The sequence below is a fragment of the Amblyomma maculatum genome, chromosome 7 (genome assembly GCF_055883805.1).
Source record: "Amblyomma maculatum isolate TAMU_Amacu chromosome 7, ASM5588380v1, whole genome shotgun sequence".
NCBI lineage: Eukaryota > Metazoa > Arthropoda > Arachnida > Ixodida > Ixodidae > Amblyomma > Amblyomma maculatum.
Genome location: NC_139350.1, coordinates 29,488,540 through 29,512,961, shown reverse-complemented (window position 1 = coordinate 29,512,961; position 24,422 = coordinate 29,488,540).

The window sequence follows — 24,422 nt, the reverse complement described above, 5'->3', positions numbered from 1 at the left end:
GTACTTTTAGAGCGGTGAAGAACATTCCTTTCGGCATGTATCAAAAGCGTGCTAAAACGATTACGGGAAGAGATGAAGCTGTTGGTAAACATCCGGCTTTTGGAGCGAAAGAACAAAGATTTTTCCGCCCCACATTCGCCGAATTCATATTACCAGCAGTGTACCTGCGCAAGAATCTGAACACCTGCTCCTGCAGGGTAACGTTGACAACATGTCTACAGAAGGCGATGTCACGCAGTTCTGCTCAAGCGTGTGGCTCTTAAAAAGATTCTGCCGGAAACTCCATGTTTCCATTGATTTCGATATCTAATGCCGATATCTAATACAGCCGTTGAGCGTGTGTTCAGTCAAATGTCTCTGACAAAACCAAAGCTTGGGAATAGAATGATGAACTAGACACTAGATAGTGTCTTGCATGTCAAGTTTAGGCTGGCCAGGACATGCGGATGTTGCAAAGATTTCAAACTAACCAGAAGAGTTCCTCGCCCGTTTCAATTCTCATATTTTTTTATGGAACAACGCGTGATGCAACGGCAAGCCGTTCATCGCAGGCCTCATGAAGTTTTGTTCAGAACTGCCATTCGGGCTCCCAAAGGTCCGGAACTTACAATTGAAATTGTCTCCTTTGTGATTATACACACTATCGAAATATAGGTTTAGTTTTCAGTCTATTCATTTTCTGTTATGTTCATTCTTATATGTATATGCTTTCCCGTATTCAATATTTGGATTATATAAATGTTATGTGCACTGTGGAATATGTTGTAGAGGTGTGCACGAAACAAGACGCTGTCCAAACCCAGGTCGCTATTCCCATGCAGTATTGCAAATGCGTTATCTCCCCCGCCCTCGAGTCCCCGCGCTTTCAGAATCCCTTTGTCCTTTTCTCACTGCTGACAACCCCTCTTGACTACGCCCTCTCCACACTCCTTGCATATTTGGAGAGAGTTGGGAGGGGATAGGTAGGGGGAGAAGGAGGGCAGCGAGGAGGGGACAACAGGGCGGGCGCGCTAAGCTCTTTTGCTTTTTGTTAGTGTTGGTTAGTTTGTTCTCGACCGTGTGGGCCTAGACCGCTCGCGGAGGAGAGCCGGAAGCGCCCTTTCGTGCGGCTGTTTGATAACATGGTGTCCATGTCACACTCAAGAAAGCCACAGCTACTTTTAAAAAAGCGCTCTAATCCAATGTTCAAGGAATGTGAATCGTCAAATATGCAATTCGTATATAATTGTCATTTCTCAACATACACAGTTCTGTTCACAAGCAAAAGTGTTTTCAAAGCGAGTTGTCTGTAATTTTAAATCGCGAAGAAAAGTAAGGAAAAAACAGGAAGACCCTGTTAAGAACGGAATTTTTTTTCCCCCCCAAAAGAAAAGTCAAATTTAGGCACCGAATTTTTAGTTTGCTCAAAGATCTTCAAAGCTGTCACTTCCAATGTGTTCCTGTGAATATAAAAACTGCATTTTGCTTTGTTTCTGCCGAGGTGGATTTGGTTCTTTCCGAAACAAAAAAGAAACCTCTTATATTGGCCTCAACATCAGCTTCTATTCATTGCAGTGGACAGTACAGCGAAGGTTAGACAAAAACCTCAGGCTTTGCTATTTTCTTTTTTAGCGAAAATGTCAAAACTTTGCTGTTTCTTAAGCATATAAATTATTTGTACAACGCTGGAAGAGAGAATGGGGAAGGCCATTTTCCCTCTTTTCGCAGAACACAGTCACCTGGTCCAGCTCTCACCCTCAAGCGCCCTTCACCTCCAGCAGCAACAAAAAAAAGGAAAAGCCCACAAGTCGTCGCCAAGACGCCCACTAAAAACCATTAACTCCTGTGGGGGGGGGGGGGGGGGGCGAAGCCCGCTGACCCTTGCTCCCGGGCTTTTTTAACTGCGGCAAGAAGGGTGGGGTGAGAGGGGATTGTGAGCAGGGGAAGTTTCTTAGCCAGGAATATAAAAGACTGGAGGAAAAATTACAATGGTTAGTGTTTTCATTTCAAAACAACACTGGCCTTGGCTGCCGCGGAAGCCGACACACGGAGAAACACACGTGTTGCACTTTCTTCACGGGATTTCGGCACTGCGGGGAGATGACCGATTGCCTCCGTGCTAACCCCCACATGTATAGCGAAAGTGGTGTTTCTATACATGTAAGTCGACATTTTTCGTTCTTTGATCTGTTTATTATTTTTAGAAAGTAAATACGTACATGTCTGCATGCATGTGTACATAGTGCAAAACAGCCACATGCACATGTATAAGGGAAGCTATACAGCCTGGATGATTTAATCTAGTTTCGCCTTTATCATATTCTTGTCCATAGGTTTCTCCTGTATATATATATATGTTGTGTAAATATGTATGTACGTTTTTTGTGTGTTTAGAAGTGTGTGTGCTGTTTACATGCGTAATAAAACCGCTTCATTTAACACCGCTCAAAACATTCATCTACCATGATTCGATCCTCACATGACATCCAGCCAGTGCTCTTAATTTGCTACCGAGCCACCAGCGTCGCTCGCATGTTGCAAAAAAAGAAAAAAAAAACGTAAGCAGCAGACAAGCTGCACGGGCGGCAGAATACCAGGAAGAGAATGGCAAAACAAAGTGATTCAAGAGGAAGCAAAAAGGGAGTCATGTTGTTAGCATTAATGTTCGTGCATATTTTTAAGCATTTAATTTGGGCTATTTTTGGGCTACATAACATTTTTACATTTGGCTCCATTTGGGCTCCTTTCTGAACACCTTTGGCGGTGAATGCTCGCACGCATTTGGTAACCCTGATGGGCAGTGGCGCTACGTGAAATGTAATCTCAACATTGATTTCACGATGCTGTCGGCCTCTGTTGAGAGCCTAAACAAAAGATTCTCCAAAATACAAAGATGGGCGCACACGTAAACAGAAAGCACAAATGGGCAAGCAGTGGGCACCTTGCAGTTTTGCGCGGGTATATACCGAACGCTATTTTTGTCACTTCAAAGCTTTAATTTAAAAAACTCCCGAGAGATATATCGTTACATAGATGTGGCTTTTACGTAAGGAGGATATCAGCGACGTAGAAGAGCTTCTCTACAAAATAATTATTCAAGAAAATTATACGACGCTCTTCCGATAATTGCGCAAGAATATCAGGCGGACGCCGGAGCGTTACGCAGATGCAGAAGCGCCTTCGATGAACGCCGTTCGGAAGTGGGCTACTATCAGTGGTCGAACGTTCTAAAGTTTCTTGCGGTCAGAGAGGGCCGTAGGCGTTAGACAGCGGCTATTCAGCGGGAGATGTTCGGTGACAGGGTACAGATCGGCTAAGAATGAATAACGCCTGCAACTCACGTACTCCCGACGTGAGCTTTAGAAGAGACTTGCCGATGGGGCTCAATTCATGTGAAGGCAGAACACAGTGTCAGCAAAGTTATTAAAATAACGCGCGAGCTAGCTAGCTTGCGACCATGCTTGTGCAGCACTAACTGCTTGAGGCGACAATTCGCGGGCAACACGTCGAGCGGTGGGCTAGGGCCGACAAAGCATTGCCGCTCGTCGCTCAGGTTCTGGGTTTTTAGAAAATTTCGCGTGTCGCCCGGAAGCAGCTCGCCGTAACCCAATCGCAGAATGTCTTTGGGGTACTCAACTTCAATTCTTTTTTTTTTTTTTTTTTTTGCGAGTGATGTTCGTTTTCCTAGTCCGGTTTGAGCGAAGAACCTGCAGACGCTTACTTCGTCTTATATAAGTGCACCGAGACAATTCAGCAATATACTTAGTAGGGTAGTGAAGAAAAATAAACAGCTAGTGTGGCTAGCTATTCCTACTCGCGCGACGGGTCGCCAGGGGTTGTCGCCTCGGTTAGCAAAGGAACTCGATCGGCGAGTCCACCGCCTCATTGTTCGGTCAAAGGGAGTACAATTTCTCTATATCCCGTTTCTAATATTAAACAGCGTAAACTATGATAAAACACTGATAAAATTTCTTGTAACGCATCGCGCCTTAAACAAAAAAAAAGTCACAGCACAGCGGTGCGACACTGCGTAGCAGTAACAATATCTAGCCACACTAGCCCTTTTTTTCCCGTTACTATACTACCAAACGTTTACTGAATTGTCTCGATGCGCTCATACGTGCACGGATCAGACTAAGTGATCGTCTGCAGGTACTGCGCTCAAAGAGTACCAGAAAAATAAACTTCGCTCGCAAAGAAACAAAAACACAACGGAAGTTGAATACCCTAAAGACATTTTACGATTGGCTACCTGGCTCGTTGCTTCCCGGCGACACGCGAAATTGTCGAAAACATGGGGGGCGGAAAAACGAGAAAAATCAAAGTGCTGTCGAGGTTTCTTAAGAAACTGCGCAAAACATTTGTACAGTGATTTCAGGAAGATATAACACATCGTAGCAAACTACACCGCCTGACGCACACGGTAGTGAAGCAAACAAGTTTGCGGACATAGCCTGTTGTCGCAAGCTTAGGGCTATAGGCGCACAATTTGTGCATAAACCGCAAGCAGCTGCGGGCCCATTTTGTACTCATAGCATCACTCTTTGCGAAAAATGCTACTTAGAAATCTCAACACATCACCGCTACACAAAAGCAAAAATTAATTATTTAAATTAAATTAAATTAAATTGGTTCACAGGAAGGGAAAGGCGCAGTAACTGTCACACTTGCTCTGTGGACACCCGAACCGCGCCGTAAGGGAAGGAAGGAAGGTGGGAATGAAAGTGGAAAGAGAGAAAGAGGAGCCGTAGTGGAGGGCTACGGAGTAATTTCGACCACCTGGGGATCTTTAACGTGCGCTGACATCGCACAGCACACGACGCCTCTTCGTTTCGCCTCCATCGAAACGCAGCCGCCGTGGTCGGGTCCGAACCCGGGAACTCCGGCACAGTAGTCGGGCGTCTTACCACTGCACCACCCCGGCGGGGCAGCAAAAAACGCAGTTGTGCTTTTGTAATTCTCATTATATGAGCGTCGCAATTAGAAAAATAACCACCCCACCCTGCGAAGCAACTTAACAAAAACCGTTTGATACTAATGGTTATCAACTAATGCTTGAAAAGTTGAAATATCCAGGTTTTCACATGACACGGCAACGACTTGCACCGTGCCTCCAGATATCTCAGGTTCCTATTAAGGACATATACTCTCTAAGACACTGTATGACACGCAATTCAATATTTTCGACGTTCAACACAATGGCTTGAATGAGTCAAATCTATTACATGCTTCATATTATCATCCTTGTACTTGCAACTTTCGAACCTTCTGTTAATTGTAACTTTACGCACAGCCGGCTGGGAAGGCCAGGTTCCGAGCCAGCTGCGCGCAGGCGTTTCTCGTACGCGACAAGTTTCCCCAAGTCTTCGTGAAGAGTCACAGCCACTACAGTTCGGAAGAAATAGGCAAAAACGGAGCACGCTAGGTAATAGTCAATATCCAAGCACAACGCACACACCGCGGAAGAATGTTCTATCGATAAATAGAAAGTTCGGCAGGCTTACCTAGGTTGCTCTCCTGACGGAAGATGCACTCAGAAGGAGATACGAGAGAGAAATACGCAAACGGCGACGACGTTGGCAAGAGAGACCTCCCAGTCGCGAACGCCTCTATTTATCCCTTGGGCATTGCAGGCCGAGAAGCAGTCAGTTGTTCCCCTTCCCTAAGTGGAAAGCGTGGGGCCGTGACGTCGCCGCAGTATGAGGAGGGAGGGAAACGCTTACGTGCCTTCTCCCCGACTCCCTCCTGGTCTGCGAGCGTAGTCTCGTGAGTTTTGACTGCCGCGTTCCTTTATGTGTGACCTCGGGACGCTGTGCAGGTCCTCCTGCCAGGTCCTGTTTCTATCTGGCAACGGCAAGGAGAGTGGGGCAAACGTATATCCCCATACCCTATGATGAAATATCTTGGAATGCATTTTGATGAGCATATAACAAAACAAGCCTATGCAATTAGACATGACAGTAATTGGGTTACAGTAATGAGCAGTAATAAAATTTCTGTAACTTAATTACTATTCCCTATAGCTTGTAATCTAATGCATTATCTTGGTGCTATAATTTGCCAACAAATTTTCTTTTGAAATTACTTTTACTAAAGCGCTGCTCTTTCAACAGGCAACACGATATAGTGCCGCGAGCACAGAAACGACGCTTGGCAAGCTCGCGCCAGCGTAAAGAATCGGCAAAAATAGACGGAATTGAATAGAACTGTGCATCTGAGACCAGCAGTATCCTCTGCAGGCGGGTTTCTTACACTGCGGCTATTCTGTGAGTAGTTGCAACCATTCTCCAAGCAGGAAGATTTAAGGCGGTCATAGGGTCAGATGTCACAACAAGGCCAGAGTTTAAAGCTAGTTAAGAGCGCACAGTGGCACTTCCCCTGTTACCTCGGCTAAGACGCAGAAGGCGTTTTTATGTGAAGGCGACAGCAGCGCATCGCATCACATTTCGTAGCGCCTCACGGTAATGCGATGCGAAAGCGTTTACATGTAGCGCACCGTCTCTAGCGCGGTGGTAGCGGCACGCGGTGTCGCATTTCGAAAGCAACGGTGGGGCCGGATTGTAAATCTTCCAAATTTGATTTTTTACCCGAGTAAGAGTAAAGCCATTATAAATAAAAAAAACAGCGTCGCCTTTGTTTATGGCCCGAAGCTGTTTGAATATCCCGCGCTTACTGGCATTCTGTCTTCATGGGGCCTAAATAACGCTTACTCGCTAAACCTGTCCGATTCAAAAATCTACCTTAAAAAATTCAGGCGTTTCGTCGTCAGAGAATTGATGCGATGCGATGCGCTAGTTGTCGCATTCATGTAAATACGGCTAGTGGCGTCTATACATATGCTCGTCACGGGACGAGGGAGGGTTGGTGAGGTGGAAAAGTTGATGGTGTGAACACTTCTAAGCACAAGGAAACGAGGTCGATTCTTAAGACCGCGGAAGAAATTAACTGCCGCGGAGAGCTTCAAACAGTGGAAACAGCTCGGGGCCCGGAAGAGGCTGGGTTCGCCACTCGTTTCTGCCTTGAGCGCATGAAAATGAGGAATGTTCGACCATTATTCTGTTTTGTGCTTTTGTTTCTTACCACTGCTTCTTGTAAGCTGTTGGTTTGGAGGGCAGCAGTCATGAATGCTCAAAAAAAATTTCGCAATGAAACTATTCGTCGCACAGTTACAAGCACAGAGAAAGAGGAGACGCGCCCACAAAGTTTCATCATCAACGGCCTCGAACTAGGGAAGATTTCTATCCTATTGAGAAGGCATGGCATTTATTGCAGACATTTATTTACCAAACTTTTGCACGGAATCGCAACATTTATTTAGGCATTTCACTGTTATTGTTACTTACTGCTTGGTGTTTAAGTGGCCGAATGATACCTAAAAAAATAGTTAAAAGCCAAAATATGTGCTTGCACATAAATAGGCCTTTGCACATAGCGACGACTCTGTAAATAGGTTGCTTTAAAAATATGCATGCACTCTGATAGCATTAAATAAGTAAAAAACCGCTTATCTTTATGGCACTTATTAACGAAGCTAACGATATATTTCTGTTAACCAAATATTTATGTTTGCCATAAGCCAGCATACAGCTGGTAGGAATATTCGGTGAGTGTTATCGTTTTTCTCTACAGTCTCGAATATGGCCTTCAGGGCTCATTTTGTATTCAAATAATGATAATTTTCATTATTATTCGCCCACAAAATATCAAAATCCAAACTATTAGGTCAACAAAGCTGCGTGCACCGGACTGAGCCATCGAACAAATTTTTGTGTTCTAAAGATGACCGTCGAAAAAGGTATTTAGTTCGAATTCCATGTAATAAGTGATCTTGCCACTTGATTGCGACACTAAAATCGTCGTTATGGTAATGGCGTTTTCGTCAATTTGCCTTATAAGGAGTGGACATGATGCACTAATATTCTTATTTTTTTTTGCACGTTTGTGCAGCCAAATTTTTGCAATTCTCTGAATCATGCGTGTGCATAAGCGTTCAAGCACGAATGAGAAAGCAGGCAACCGCACAAACAGATTTGCAGCAGCCCAGCACTTGCAGCACTGACCCCTTTCAAGAGCTACCGGTGCAGTGATTCAATAGAATGGGGAGCCGGCCTGCCCGGACAAATATGGGGACGCTACCGGAGAAGGAGATTTTGACTGGCGCCAAGCGGACGCCGACGCGCGACCGCCATCTGAGGGGTCCACGCCTCGACGATGGCAGAGGTCATTCATTATATATTGCTAAAATTAGGGGTAGGGGATGGGGGGGGGGGGGGCGGTGGAGGTGTCACGGCAACACGACAGCATGAAAAGGACAGGCGCACTGTCATGCCTATTCCCGCGCGGTGGACATAGCAGCGACGGCCAGAAACCCCTTCTCGGCTGAGAAAAGCGCTATTTCCATGCTAGGAAACAGCTAGGTGCACATGCTTGACCTTCCTGGCAAACCCTTGTGGGAATGACCTCAGCCGAGGACAAACTCCGTCGCCAGCTGAGTGTTGTCTCCTCAGCTGCCACAATAACATGCGGAACGCTGAAAGACTTGGTTTTGTCCATGCCGCCAAGGCGAGTCGTACCCCTGAGCGCTTGCCTTGCCGGTTTTTAGAATGCACAAAGCTCCACCTGTCCTTTCTTGCTATCGCTCCCCTCTGTACTTCTCGCTATCCTCTCCTTACGCCTTTCCTTTCACGCCGGCCGCAGCTTGGGTGCTTCAGACATTACACAGAAGAAAGACACTGATGAAAGCTTCGAGGAGTGCTTGTAGCTGGGAGCTGAGTATACCCTGAAATGCGCACTACCTTTTAACGATCGCAGAGTGGCGGATGGAAGAAAAGATAGTCATTACGTATACTTTGGTCGTTGGCAGATTGTAATTATATGACAGCACTATTCGTTGAAAATATGATTCTGCTGAGTCATTCTGTAGAAGCGATGAGGCTCCTCGTTCCTGCGGATTCCCCATTGGTGCATGTGCTCCTCCAATCATTCTATTTGGACGGAATGGTCCCGAGATGAATTGGAGAATCTCAGGGGAGGAGGACACTGGCATGCTGCCCCCCCCCCCCCCCGTTCTCTTAGCAAAGGGGGTTCAGGAATCAGGAATCTCCTCCGCGCTTTACGCCACTAATGACGGGTTCATTTGTGCGAGGGAAGCGAAGGAACCCCTTCCATATTTCAGCTGTGCCTCTTTGACAAAACCCTAGAATGCCACCAGGCAAAAGCTCCGCACGCAATCGCTGCCAGCGAATTGAGCTAATTGCTTCAGGAGGAATACGACTGTTTTCGTCGTCTTGAACTTGGCATCCGCGACCCATTGCGCTGCCGGCTTTGATAATGCAGGAAGCGATGGAAGACGACATCGCCAAAAACGTATAAGTGCTTGCGTACCCGAACGAAGACAGTACCTGCATGTTGAATTGAGTGCACAAAACTCAGATAAAATGCTTCGTGCGCATGACGAGGAACAAGCATCGCTGAAAGTTTTTAGGGTACCTCCGAATGCTTTGGCTCATCAGTGTTACGCTACATCGGCCAGTATGAACTATTTCTATCTCGAGCGGAGGGCGGGAAATTTGAACGGCGCGTTTTTAATTAGTGTTTGCGCCCATGTTTACGCATAATAGAAATAACAATTACTTTCCGTATGTGACCGACATTGTCTACTTCGAATCTCTAGACGGTTTTCTCAAATGAATCGCTTTCATTGATTTTTGACGCTGTCTTGAGGTCACCACAGCGTTCATCAAAACTTTGTAAGCCTCTTATCATGCTGCGCGACTGCATGAGTGAGCGTGAGTCAATTGAATGTGTGATGAATTTATTTCAGAAGGAAAGCCCGAATCCGACTAGTCTGCGCGAGTGTAGGTGTAGGGAAAAGTGGTCACTGCTGGGTACACTGCACAGTGCACACCATGTCATAGGAGCAAGCTTGCAGGCCTGGCAATGTTCCACATAGCTTGTATATAGGCGAAAAGACCTTGCCTTGACTGTATCCACTCATCGTAGCTTTTGCCATGTCTGGGGTCGATGTCGCGTGCTTTCCATGGCGAAGACTGGGCATTGCCACACGAGGTATTCTGGAATAACGTTAACAGCTTCTTCTTTGCGATTCCTTGGATTTCTTCGTAATTTTGTTGAGAACGTGTTTGCATATTCCTAATGTCTGATTACGTCATCGCTGATCACGGTGCACGCGAGCATTTTGTTTATAAAAAACCTCGGCTGGGGGATCGTGGGAGGGGGTGAGGAGTGTCTGACGTTTAGGTGTGAGGCCCATTGAGGCCATTTTGCGTCCTGCTTTGAGCAGTTGACATGTAGTGCTTGAGACCGCGACTTTTAGGTCGGAGAATGGAATGAACATATGGGCAACAGTCCGGGACAGCGACTCCTCACCCCTCCCCCCCCCCCCTTCTTGTTGCACTTATCCTAATTCTTGCACGTACTGTACGTAGCTAGTGTTCACATGTAGCCTAACAAGAGCCCGCAGCAGTTGTTTTTACTAACGCATGATCGAAACGTAGCAGATTTCAACGAAGCACCGTTTCGTTACGGAACCTTGGCTTGACGACCTGAACAACACCGTTGTTACTGAAAAATGAAAAATATTGCAGAAAGCGAGTAATTATGGAGGCCTCTTCGATGTGAGCTCGCTGCTAGCGTGCTCCCGCTGCACTGCACGCGGGCATCATAGGGAGAGAAACGCTTTATTTAGGAGTTCGCGCCATACGATGATTCGTTATTAGCCTACAGAACTGGAAATTGATTTTAGGAATTATACGCCAAAAGGAATTTCAGTCAGCGAACAGGAAGAACAATAAGTGCAATTGTCTCCTGGTCATCAACTTCTTTGCTTCTTTTTTTACTTGTTCGGTATGAATCAGTTCCTGCTCTTGTACATACTATACAGCACGCCCAAAGCAAGAGAGCCAAGCATTCAAAATCCGCGTGGAGGATAAAGGGAATAAAAAAAGATATGGCTATCAGCAACAACAAAAGGCATGCGTTTATGAAAAAAAAAAGGAAAGTTCGGAAAAAAAAAAAACTTTTCTGCCGCCCGGAACTAAAAGATATGGCTATCAGCAACAACAAAAGGCATGCGTTTATGAAAAAAAAAAAAGGAAAGTTCGGAAAAAAAAAAAACTTTTCTGCCGCCCGGAACTACAGTTTTGCCTTCCCCCTGGAGGCCATCAGTTCCCCCTTCAGGTACCCACCCTGCGAGTCTTGTTGGTCACCCTTCCTGCCCTGCACGCGGACGCCGCTTTCAGGGTCATCTTTCCTGATTAGGCAGCCCCCCTCCCCCCAGTCCTTTTGTTACCATATGTGCTCAGCTCAGTCTCTCGGGGCTGGCGAGTACGTACTTTAAGCATGGCGCCGCCGTCGGCGCTCCTTTTGAGCAAGGTAGGAGTTGTCACGTGTTGGACAGGCTGGTGTAGTGCGCCAATAACCTTAGTGGCAGTACGGCCTTTTCGTTATTTTGTTTCGCTTAACGATTTTCAACCTTCTCTTTTTTTCTTGCTCGTTTCCGCCACCTTGTTATCTTCCATTGCGCTCTCACTGGCTGTGCTAGCTCTTCATTGTTCTGCCTCAACACGCTGTTTTCCTCCACTTTGACGCACCGCCCTCGTTTTCTTCAGAGTGCCCCTCAGACGAGACGCCGTGTCGTCTTGGTGCCGCCTTTCATCGCAAGTATCCGGCAAACCTGTAGCTAGCGTGGCGTTGAAAGCCGATGACCTCTTTCCCAATTCAGCTGCCCTTTCTCAGCAAATATCGTAAACGCGGCGAGGGGTGCACACACTGCCGCCGCGTCTTGTGCTCTGCGTACCATTGCGGGTATTCATCTAGATAGATTATGGATCTTGTGAGCAGTGCTGCCGCACTGTTTTCGACAACAGAAGCTAAACTTCGATAAGTTTCCCTAGCACTGTACGCAAAGGTCGCAAATACCATTTAGCCGTGAGCACGCATGAGAGTTGGGGTTCGTTCAGAGATGGAGCCAAAGCTTGCCCAGCTGTGTGTCTCGTTTTAAAGCCGTTTGAGTGAGGTCGAAATTGTAGTTCACTATAGCTGAAATGCGTCGATGTACCTGTACATACACTTCATGTTAATTCCATACCCATCGATCGGAGTACTTTGTGCTACGCTGTGGTGAGGAATGTAATTTCTTTGTGGGGCGTGGGGAGTTTGACGCTGTCTGCATGTTTTCTGCGCTTGCCAGCATGCTAGCTTTGATCGATAGAAATGCACACAAGCGCGCTGCTCCGCCTCAACACTGAGCTTGTAAGCCACTGCGGAAAAAATTAATAGAAGAGGAGGCGCCGACTTCGGCCGCCCTCAGGATTTTGCTTTTCCCAGCCCTGCATATACTGACCCTTGTGTCGAATTAGTTACCCTTTTTCTTTTTTTGTAGGATAATGAATTCTGCTTCTCCAACTGGCAATGGTTCTCCAGACAGTGAATGAAAACGCTAGACACATTTCGTTCCGTTTCTGCGGTCCAATCGATTATGGGTCTCCTTCACCGAGCGCTCAAAATCTTCGACGATCGTCCCTCGAACTTAAGTCCGAATTTACCTCTGCATGTCAACATGTCGTTTTTCTTTTCTTTGGTCGGAGATGAAGTTTTTGACGGTGCAGTCGTTAAGTCCAATATGAGACAAAGATTACAAAAGTTAAAGTGCGTGAAGCTCTCATATGATGTTATAGAAGTTTCTGCATTTGTTTTGCCCTTTGTAGTCGACACAGTCCTATAACAAATGCAAGGGAATGGATTTACAGTCCCCAAGTTGCGTTACCACTCCTCCGAACGGCGTACAAACACACACTGCTCCCGAAGAGTCCGTTCCCCTGGCGGCATAGTTCACTGTATCCCTCTCCGGCCTGATGTCCGACACCGGAGCTGCCGAGTAAGTTGAGATAAGGGTTGAGAGCGGCGTCACAGCGTAGCAGGGCCCCCTGTTGAGTGCAAGGCGGAAGCCCGGGTCCGCGCTGCTCTCGTGCGTGGTCCGAAAATGCATGGCGTCTCCGTCGACGACACATTACTCATTTCTTTACGAATGTGCATATAGCCAGCATGGTATTACTTACAATGGGCTCTACCAGCAGGACGCTGCGAGCTCTGAAAGCAGTGCCCTTGGCGAAGTGGGTGTAGAGGTGACTTCATTATAAGATATGCATCTTACACGTTAACTGTACAGCAAGAAGTGTGTGGCTTGTCTTAAGCATATTTACTTATTAGTCTCATTATATCAGCGTTACCATCTTTATCTGCCGCATATTAGTGAAAGCGATAAGATTCAAATTCTGTATGAACTCATTTTTCAAAATGACGTCTTTGGCACCCACATATTTGCACTGATATGTTATCAGCTCAAGTTCTGATATATTCAAAGGGTCTTATCAAGAGATGCAAATTTAAAACGAAACTTCGATATTTACTGTCTTACCGGGAGATAGACGGACTCTTAGCACGTGAAAAAGGCCATCTTCAGGTTTGGCACATATCGCAGCACGTATTTATAACGTAGAAAACCTTTCACGTGTAATTCGATGGACCGCATATTTCTTTGTATTTATTACTTACATGGATAGGGGAAGTGGGCGGAAGTGAAGGCGGCCGTGCTACGTGCTTAAGCTTTTTGTTAGTGTTGGTTAGTTTGTTTTCGACCCTGGCAGACCACTCGCGGAGGCGGAGATGCGCCAGGAGCGGAACTCCAGAAAAAAAATTACGCCGTCAGCAGTAACTCTCTCGCTTTCTGGCCCCCCTTCGTGAGGCCGTTTGATGGCGTGGTGTCCATCCAAGGTGAATTAGGCTCGTTTAGAAAAAAAAAAGTGAAAAGCGCTTCTTAAATTGGGATCACAATTTGTCAACATGTCGTTTCCTTCTTTGGTAGGAAAGGAAGTTTTTGACGGCGCAGACATAAAGTATAGAGTGAGAAAAAGATTAAAGTCGAAAGGTAGGGTGCGTGAAGCTGTCATACGATGTTATAGAAGTTTCTTCATTTGTTTTGTATTTTGTAGTCGACACAGTCGTTGAACAAGACCAAGGGATTTACTGTCCCCACGTTGCGTTACCACTCGTTCGAACGGCGTACAAACACACACTGCTGGCGTCACAGCGCAGCAGAGCCCCCTGTTGAGTACGAGGCTGGAGCACGGAGAGGGTGTGCGTAGCTCTCGTGCGTGCACTGAAAATACGCCTCCGTCGACAGCGCACTTTTTACGGATTTCTTTACGGATGCGTATAGGTATATTCTACTGGTATTATTTACAATGGGCGCTGCCAGTGGGACACTGCGACCTTTGACAGCAGTGCCCTTGGCGAAGTGGGCGTAGAGGTGACTTCTTTGTAACTAGGGGTCAGACTTTTCTGTTTAAACAGAAGAACACGGATAAAGGCACGCCGAAAGCATTTTAAAAAGTTCGGTTTAAACCAAAAATCCTTTTCATGTACAGCGCGGAGTCTCGATGACGGGAGAAAATTACAACAGTGTTCAATCCATGGGTATGATGTGAGACAGTGGGATCGTTGGTTTAAGTACAGCGGTTGAGGGTTTTGAGGCATTGTTCATGGTCTCACGAATGAAAAAAAAATGGCAGCCGTGCTTCCCGACCCTCATAAACATGTCAAGCGGTCGAGAAGGGGCGCCTGAGGCAAGGTAGGCACTTCGATGGGCGAAGGACAGACCAGAGAATTTGCAGCGCAAGTGTATCCAGAAAATCGCGCAGACCAAAGCCCGCCAGTTTCTTGCCACGTAACATTTCTCAGACACAAGCCGAGAGAAGCGCGTTTGTTTTTTAAGTGATTTGGTTCATGAAAAATTTTGATCGTAATAAATAATATTTCAGTTACTCATTTGTTAAACGTGTGAATTTATCTTTTACACGTGCGTTTTGTCTTAATGCTAATTTTCATCATGGCAATAGCATTTTCTTCCAGGTTCTTAGGTATAGCAGAAACTACATTAAATAAAAGTGCATAAAACAACATGCAAGAAACAAACAGCCAAAATAATGTACACTACATGCCTTTTTACTGTATACGGATACCTTTATCTCACCGAAAAAAAAAAGACGGAAGTTGTGTTTGCAAATAAACACCGAAAAAAGTCATCCAAATTCTCAGCAAATAAAAACCGAGAACTCCAACCCTTATTTATAACATGTGTATCTTGTTCGCAACACACTAAAAACTGTGCGGCTTCCCTTAAGTATATTTATTCATTATTCGCACAATGACAGCGCTGCCATTTTGATGAGGTGCAATTCAGTAAAAGCAATAAAATTCAAATTTTGTATTAACTAATTTCACAAAATGGCGTCCATGGCACCCACATATGTGTACTGATACCGTATCATTTAGATTTCTCATAGATTCAGAGAGTGTTATCAAGAGGTGTAAATTTAAAACGGAAATTCTCAGTTTCCACTCCTCTGAGTCCTGACATGTCAGGCATTCCGGGTGGTATGTGGACTGTTAGCACTTTAAGAATGTCATCTGCAGGTTTGCTACATACCGAGGCACGTATTTGTGATGTATGAAAAATTTCATGTCATACCATGCACTGGATATTTTCGTGTATATGTGACATATTTGCTACCAAACCGTTTTTTACATCTTCGTTACTGTTTAAGTGAGGTGGGAGGCTTTATTTGGGCCTTTTATGTGCTCCATATCTGAAAGTGAGGGGTGGTTCTCTTCCTTCTTATCTTACGAAAAGGTTGTTCTTTTCTTCTTTCTTCACCGAAGTGCGCGCCGCTAGAAGTCTAGTAGGAAGCACTGGGCATATATGTTTTATACACACAGGCGACTGTTTATAACAAGTACGTACATGACAGCATGGTGTAACCACCGGCCGTCCCGCGAACCCACTCCACGGCTACTCACAGCCCGGTCCGCGTGCCTGGCTCCGGTCGAGACCAAAATCTGCGATGGCGACAGAGCATGCGTGTTCCACCATATCTCACCGCATGAAAAGGCACACACACACACACACACACACACACACACACACACACACACACACACACACACACACACACACACACACACACACACACACACACACACACACACACACACACACACACACACACACACACACACACACACACACACACACACACACACACACACACACACACACACACACACACACACACACACACACACACACACACACACACACACACACACACACACGCACACACACACGCACACACGCACGCACGCACACACACACACACACACACACACACACACACACACACACACACACACAAAGCTGGATCATTTCCAACCCGCGAGTAGGAAGCGCCGGCCTCAGCGGCGGAGGCTCAGCCGCAACAGAGACCGTGACACCCCCTCGATGCAGGTGGCAACATGCTCAGACACCAGCATTGTCCGTACCGCGCCAAGCCGCGGCGTGCCGCCCCTCTCGAGGAAGGGCGCCTTCGTTAACTGCAAGCGAGCCCTTGTTAAGGATGGCGACAACGAGACGAGCTCGAGAGCTGCCGCATTCAACCATTGAGACAAGAATTCCCCACCGGAAAGGAACGCGGGGTGTTCGGCCGGACGGCGGCAGCAGTCCAAGTAGGGCCATCGGGAAACACAAAGGCTCAAGTTCATCCCGGCGTCTCTCGCATGGGTCAGTACCCTCAAGGCGGTCATCCCGTTCGTCTTGCCGACAGCGCGCAGCGGCCCTTGCGACGCAGGCGTTTGTGCCCAGACCATGAGGCGGTCAACGCTTTTCCGATTCGTCTTGCCGACGGCGCGCGGTGGCTCGCTCGACACAGGTGTGTCCCAGACTATCTGGCGCCGGCAGACAGGTAGGTAGGTAGGTAGGGGTCTTTAGGTTATTCTCGAGGAGGGAGGGGGGGGGGGGGGGTACCGGAAACGGGTTATGCCGGCCTTAATTCGCGGCGGCACTCTTGGTGCCGGGGGCAAACAGCGAGCTCCCCATGTGCTGCCCTCTACACCGCCACGGCGGCTTGCTCCTTCCCCACCAAGTCTAAAACTTTCGAGGGGGCGTGTCTGTGAGAGTGAAAGTGTGGCAGTCTGAGTGACATTAGAGTGATAAGGACACTCCCTCGACGACGAGCCCGTCCTTCACCTAGTGAACCTGGGGAACACGGACCCTTTAAAAACTATGTGCTTGTGCGGGCATGATCACTTCTTCTTTTCCGGTGTTGTTTCCTACTACTAACAATGTAAATATTTCGTCCTTCTACTCCCAACTCCTTCGCTCAGCGGCACTTGAGGTGGAGCGAGCGTCGATGCGGTCGACGATCCGTCCAGCGAATCCCGGGTCCCACCTCTAACACCCTCCTCGAACCTAACTCTTAAAAGAAAGCCACAAAGCACGCATGTTGCCTTCCCCTCTCCCTGCATCGGACATCTGGGCGATTCACACTCGGCCACAGAGAACGCTTTCTTCTTGCAATCTGCCACAGGGCTGAAAGACGACTGTCAATTGACAAAGGACATTTCGTTCACTTTTACCAAAAAAAAAACAACACGGGAACCAGCTTTTACTGAAACAACGAGTGCCGTCCCAACGCGACATACACCTTTGCAACCATATTGTAAACAACTGTAGTGGCCGCTCGCGTGCAGACATTTGTGGACACTGGACAGTGCTCAGACACTTGGACGCGAGCGACGCGAGCTCGTTGACCTTTTGTATTTTTTAAATATTGTACAAAGCCCCCCCTATCCTTTCCTCCTATCACTCCCCTCTGTACTTTCCCTCGCTATTCTCTCCCTATCCCCTTTTCTTTCCCGTCAGCCGCCGCTCAGGTGCTTCAGATTTTCGACAGCAGTTGCCGCGGCAGGCAACGCTCTTTTCCTTCTTTTTGATTATTTAAAAAAAAATAAACCACTACACCACCACCCAACCCAAGAACACGACGACCTCGCCGCGGTGCGCCTAGAGCGGCTGTTGTGATGGTTAATACGACGCCGGTTAAAGCGGGCAAATGAATGGCGCCGAACCTCACACTCAACATTTGATTTGTAGACGGATTTCTTTTTCATTTCCATTTGTCACCTGGGAACCTCTATCGACTGAGCTTCATCAGAAATTGACTAAATTTCCGGAGAAGGTGACCTACCGTTGATCTGTTGTATTCGTAAGCATCAAAAAGTGCAACATTTTATGCTGTGTGGCGCCCCTTCAGTGCTTCTAAATATCTATACCCTTATTGCTTGCAGAAGGCAAAGCAGGTGGGTCGTTTACGTTATCATACTGAGACGGTAATGGAAACAGTCTTGTGCATACGAATCTTATTGTAACATTAAATGCAGGAGTAAAATGGTGCCTAACGTTATATGTCATTTGGAAGTTATCGTTCGCACCTGATTTTTTACTTTTGAAAAACTTTTTATGAAATTTGACATGTGAAGTGATTAGTTGCTTCCTACATCCGAATTTTGTTTTGCCTATTTGAGTGCAAGTCCTGCCGCGATTGTCTTTTATACAGCACAGCTTGCCTATGCCGCACGTTTCCACTTACTACGCAGCGCCAGCGCGAAATGTTCCATAGTTCAAGAGCCCAATGGGGATGGACACGAGGCGTTTGGTAGCGGCGAGCGCGCAGACAGATGTCCGAAAATAAAACAAACAATCGCCGCACTGTACAAGACAGCGATCGCCCGCAACATTGAAATGCAGGTGCGCTCAGTTTGGTGGATGGGTGAGTGGCACCGGCGCCGCGAGCACACAGTCACTCTCGTGAGGAAAGGTTTTGAGTAAAACTTGGTTCGGTTTGCGGGGTTTGATTTTATTGATGTGTTTCTTTTCTTCTGAGAAAAAAAAAAGGAGCAAGTGCAAAAAGTGGAATGGCTGACGATGGCTGACGTAGACGCCCATACAACAAATTATTTCATATTGCCAGTGTAGAGGACAAGCTCGAGACCACCGCGTCGCAGGCGAAATATCTGTTCCTGCCGGTCTGCGAACCATGTGACATCGAGATCGCGTTATTACGCTGGCCATATTTACGACACGAGAAATATATCGCAATGGAAGCCTGAACTCGGTCCTCCCAGCCCACTCCTCCCCCCCCCCCCGCCCCTCCACCTTCCTTCGCCGAAAATGGGCATTTGCGGGTCGGGAGTTGCGGATGCATGGCATGAAAAACAGCACCTGTAGACTGCCCGTCACTTATCCTCTTTCCTCACGGGTACGTCGGTGCCGTCCCATAAATGACGCGCTGAGCAGGGAAGATCTAAATCTTTTCCCGGTATTAGCTTGAGCTGACAGGGCGTAAACGGCAATGCAGAGATGGTTTCGCTCTCGTTAAAGCATCTCAGTTTTGGTCGGGCAAATGTTCAATGAAAACGAAGAGAGGAAGACGGATTGTGTTTGGATGTCTGTACTTCGGCCTCAGTTGGCCCGCGCCGCGATGAAGTGCGGAGGGCAGACGCTGACATGGCTGTGGTAGTGGTTTATTATGAAATAATCAAAAAGAAGGAAAAGAGTGCTGCCGGCCGCGGCAACTGCTATCTAAAATCTGAAGCACCGGAGCTGCGGTCGGCGGGAAAGAAAAGGGGATATGGAGAGGATAGCGAAGGGGAGTACAGAGGGGAGCGATAGCAAGAAAGGAGAGAGGGGGCTTTGCACGTTATTTACAAAATACGAAAAAGGACAAAGAGTTCGCGTCACTCGCGCGTAAGTGTCCGAGCATTGTCCACAAATGCCGGCGCGCGAGCGACCACTGCAATTGTCACCAATATAGTTCCAAGGGTGTTTATACATCGCCACGCGCACGTAGCATCCTATAGCAGTCAGATCGCGCATGCGAACAATGCACAAGCTGTTGGGGTGGGACGCGGGTGCGAGCGCCACCACTGGAGCGAACAGCGCTAGCGTCGACCTAGGGGAGTAAGTGGGATCACGTGACTCCTATGGGGTGTTCACGAAAAAGAAAGTGTCGAAACCCAGGTCACTATTCCCATGTAGTATTGTAAATGCGTTATCTCCCCCGCCACTCCTATTACTGCTGCTGAAGCAGACGCTCGATTGAATTTGTGCGTTGTAAAAGTTAATAGTCGCGTTTATTTCTACAGTTTGGGTTGCTGCTGCTGAAGCAGACGCTCGATTGAATTTGTGCGTTGTAAAAGTTAATAGTCGCGTTTATTTCTATAGTTTGGGTTGCTGCTGCTGAAGCAGACACTCGATTGAATTTGTGCGTTGTAAAAGTTAATAGTCGCGTTTATTTCTACAGTTTGGGTTGCTGCTGCTGAAGCAGACGCTCGATTGAATTTGTGCGTTGTAAAAGTTAATAGTCGCGTTTATTTCTACAGTTTGGGTTGCTGCTGCTGAAGCAGACGCTCGATTGAATTTGTGCGTTGTAAAAGTTAATAGTCGCGTTTATTTCTACAGTTTGGGTTGCTGCTGCTGAAGCAGACGCTCGATTGAATTTGTGCGTTGTAAAAGTTAATAGTAGCGTTTATTTCTACAGTTTGGGTTGCTGCTGCTGAAGCAGACGCTCGATTGAATTTGTGCGTTGTAAAAGTTAATAGTCGCGTTTATTTCTATAGTTTGGGTTGCTGCTGCTGAAGCAGACGCTCGATTGAATTTGTGCGTTGTAAACGTTAATAGTCGCGTTTATTTCTACAGTTTGGGTTGCTGCTGCTGAAGCAGACGCTCGATTGAATTTGTGCGTTGTAAAAGTTAATAGTCGCGTTTATTTCTACAGTTTGGGTTGCTGCTGCTGAAGCAGACGCTCGATTGAATTTGTGCGTTGTAAAAGTTAATAGTCGCGTTTATTTCTACAGTTTGGGTTGCTGCTGCTGAAGCAGACGCTCGATTGAATTTGTGCGTTGTAAAAGTTAATAGTCGCGTTTATTTCTACAGTTTGGGTTGCTGCTGCTGAAGCAGACGCTCGATTGAATTTGTGCGTTGTAAAAGTTAATAGTCGCGTTTATTTCTACAGTTTGGGTTGCTGCTGCTGAAGCAGACGCTCGATTGAATTTGTGCGTTGTAAAAGTTAATAGTAGCGTTTATTTCTACAGTTTGGGTTGCTGCTGCTGAAGCAGACGCTCGATTGAATTTGTGCGTTGTAAAAGTTAATAGTCGCGTTTATTTCTATAGTTTGGGTTGCTGCTGCTGAAGCAGACGCTCGATTGAATTTGTGCGTTGTAAAAGTTAATAGTCGCGTTTATTTCTACAGTTTGGGTTGCTGCTGCTGAAGCAGACGCTCGATTGAATTTGTGCGTTGTAAAAGTTAATAGTCGCGTTTATTTCTACAGTTTGGGTTGCTGCTGCTGAAGCAGACGCTCGATTGAATTTGTGCGTTGTAAAAGTTAATAGTCGCGTTTATTTCTATAGTTTGGGTTGGTAGTGAGTGCCAGCCTTGCACTTTTTGATCTTGCATTGTTACTAAGGCTGCTGAAGTTTTTTAGGCGGTTGCTACGGTCCGTTACTGCTCTGTACCCAGATGTAAGCGAGGGAACCCGGCGCAAGCTCCCATTGCGACCCGAAGCTTAAGCTCACAGAACCTTCCTTAATCAAAATTTGAATGGGCAAATCAGCCAGTGATCATTCTCATGATGTGCGGAGCAGACATTTCAGCGTACGAGATTTCGTCCATAGAGTTGGCGCTAAAAGTTCGATGGGTGGCAAAAGAAACAGCGCGCACGTTATAATTTGCTCTTATCACTTGTGAAGAAAGGAGGGATCGTGCGAAGGCCAGAAGGTCTCAAATTATTCTAAATGAACGCGTTGACAATTTGACACTGAAGCTTCACTGGTACGAACTATTCTGCCACCTCGGGCAACGGTATGCATGGTGAGTTGTCTCAGGCAGCGTTTTCAGCACTGTAGTAGTTTCAAATGACAGATCCGCGAACAAACTGAAGATAGAGCATTGCATGCATGTTGTGATGTGCTCATCGAGATATGCGTGAAAAAAAATTACTACTTTGAGAGGGCCAACAAATATCCGCTCTAACCAAGAGTGCTAGTAACGTTAGTTAGTGCGCGAGGATTGGCTGCGTGGAACGCACGTCTTCACTCTTGCCAAAAATATTAATTCATCTCATCCCCACAGGCAAACTTGTTTGCTCTTAGATTCAAGGGAGCAGGTGAACGGTGCCGCTTCCGCCGCCGCTATGCGAAGGCGCTCAGCATCTGTCAGTCTCCTTACAGTCGCCTACTCTTGCAGAGGAATCCCATTACCTGTGCACTGAATGCTTACATCTGACTGGTTGTGTGGTAGCTTCAGTTGTGTGTGTGTGTGTGCGTGTGTGTGTGTGTGTGTGTGTGTGTGTGTGTGTGTGTGTGTGTGTGTGTGTGTGTGTGTGTGTGTGTGTGTGTGTGTGTGTGTGTGTGTGTGTGTGTGTGTGTGTGTGTGTGTTTTTTTCATAACAGCAGAAATGCTGCAGCCGGTGCGCGTCGTCGTAGCAGTAAAGCTCGCCAACTTCGATAACTGATTCGGTGAAGTGTTTTGCCGAACAAGTGGGTTTCATACCTCGCAATAAGCTTATGCAGACCCAGACCAAGGTGTATATTAAATAAATAAATGAACGTAATGCTAACGCCCAACTGAACTGCCTAGGAAAGCATCCTACAGCAGCAGTTCAACGTGCGTTATCCCACTTCGTCATGCGGGCGCTTCCGAGAGGTGGCGCCACGGTATGTCCTCGCGCCCAAGGTTGCACACACGGAGCGTTCGCGTCACGCAGGCGCTATCTGGCGAAGAGCAAGCGGGACAGCAAGCCCGCCTGCTCGATGAACGCAGAGAGGCTCACCATTCCTGTCACGGGTGCGCGCACTGCCTCGCGGCCATGGAAGCATCTCGATGCTGTCCGGATATATGTTACCCTGCAGGAGTAACTCGCCCCGCAGTGCAAGTACCCCCGCGGGGGGAAGGAGATTTTCGTAGTGGCGGGTGTACCCGTTCGCCAACTGTACCAACCCTAGAAAGTTTTCCCTAGATCTAGAGAGTTTGGACATTGTTTAGGGGAAAAATGATTTTTGTTATAATCTAAGAAAATTTTACTTCCTTTAGGGGTCTTTTTTATTTTTCGGCGTGAAGCGGCTCGTTATTCACCATTTCTTCACTACCTTTAGCGTGATGCCTTGACGTCACTACAGCTAAAGCCCCTCTATTGTTCGCTCACACATTGTTTGTTAGGAAACGTCGCGGAGAGTCTTTAAATACCGCTACTCCACAAACCGCTTCGGCCGCTGTACATCTCATGCTGTGCGCCCGCCGTGCTGTCAGTGGTGCGCGGTGCGCTTATTGAAGAATCTGTGCCGTGACTCGTGAGGGACGGATCTTATCAGCGACGAAGATATTACAGCAAAGGAGCTGGACAAGTTTATATCAAATTTTTATACATTACATGGTACAGGCTCTCCGTATATACGGCCGATCATACAGGGCCCTGCACCTTCGATCAGATAACTTTAACTATCCGACGATCATTTTTAAAACCTTGGTTAGAATGTACTAGATATTCTAAATGGTAGTCCGGCGCTCTCGTTCGCTCGGTGCTTCGGTTGCGCCACGCCCGGCGGCGGCAACGTGACGCAACCAACAAAAGGGTTAATTGAGCTGCGCTTGCGCTCTAAAGCCCGTTCACAGTTTGTCATTCGCGAATCGTTATCTCTATCTCCACATATAGAAATCGTCTACTCCGGCCTGTAGCAGAGGCCACGCTAATGATTGAGAGATCCCTCGATAACTAGAAGCATCTATAGGATGTCCACAAAAGGTATCAATGCCAAACATCATGTTTAGACGTTCTCAAGAGATCATTGATTTATATGACCGGAATCTGAGTTAATGCATATCGTCGAGGCGCTGACAGGTTACCGTTGCGAATATTCACAGAATTACATGTCATAAAAGGGATACAACCATGGCTCGTAGTAAAAGTGTGGTTAAATGGTCTCTGCGAAATAAAATAGCTTGCGATTCAACAACGTATGTTTTTTCCACGCTTAAGTATTAATTTTGGATTAGGGAAATCTAGAGAATTTTCTGGGATAAATGGGGGGGAGAAGTGGCTTTTTGAGGCTGGCAGAACTGACGGTGCGGAGGTGCGGCGGATCGGCTGTGTGTGGGTCGCATTCGCCGTTTGTTCTTTCGATTCGCGGCATTCTTCGGTCATAAATGAATTGCTAGGTTGCAGTCCCTGGGTTCCTGCGTTGCACACATTTTCACTGCCCTGATAAAATGTTTTTCACATCCCCAAATAAGCTTTACACAGAGAAGCGACGCAAAGTTTGGATCGCTGCCATCCAACGAGCAGTGAGCTGGCGATCGGAAAGTTCGAGGCCTGCTTTGCGTGAAGCTGTACCACACGTTGGAGGAGGATTGCTCGCCACAATGTTTTTTTTCTACATTTTTACTCTGTTTTTGTATTCCCCCCCCCCCCCCCCCCTCCTTTGTTTTTTGCTCGACCTTTTCCAACTGCGTGCGCTTTTTCTGTCGCCTTCC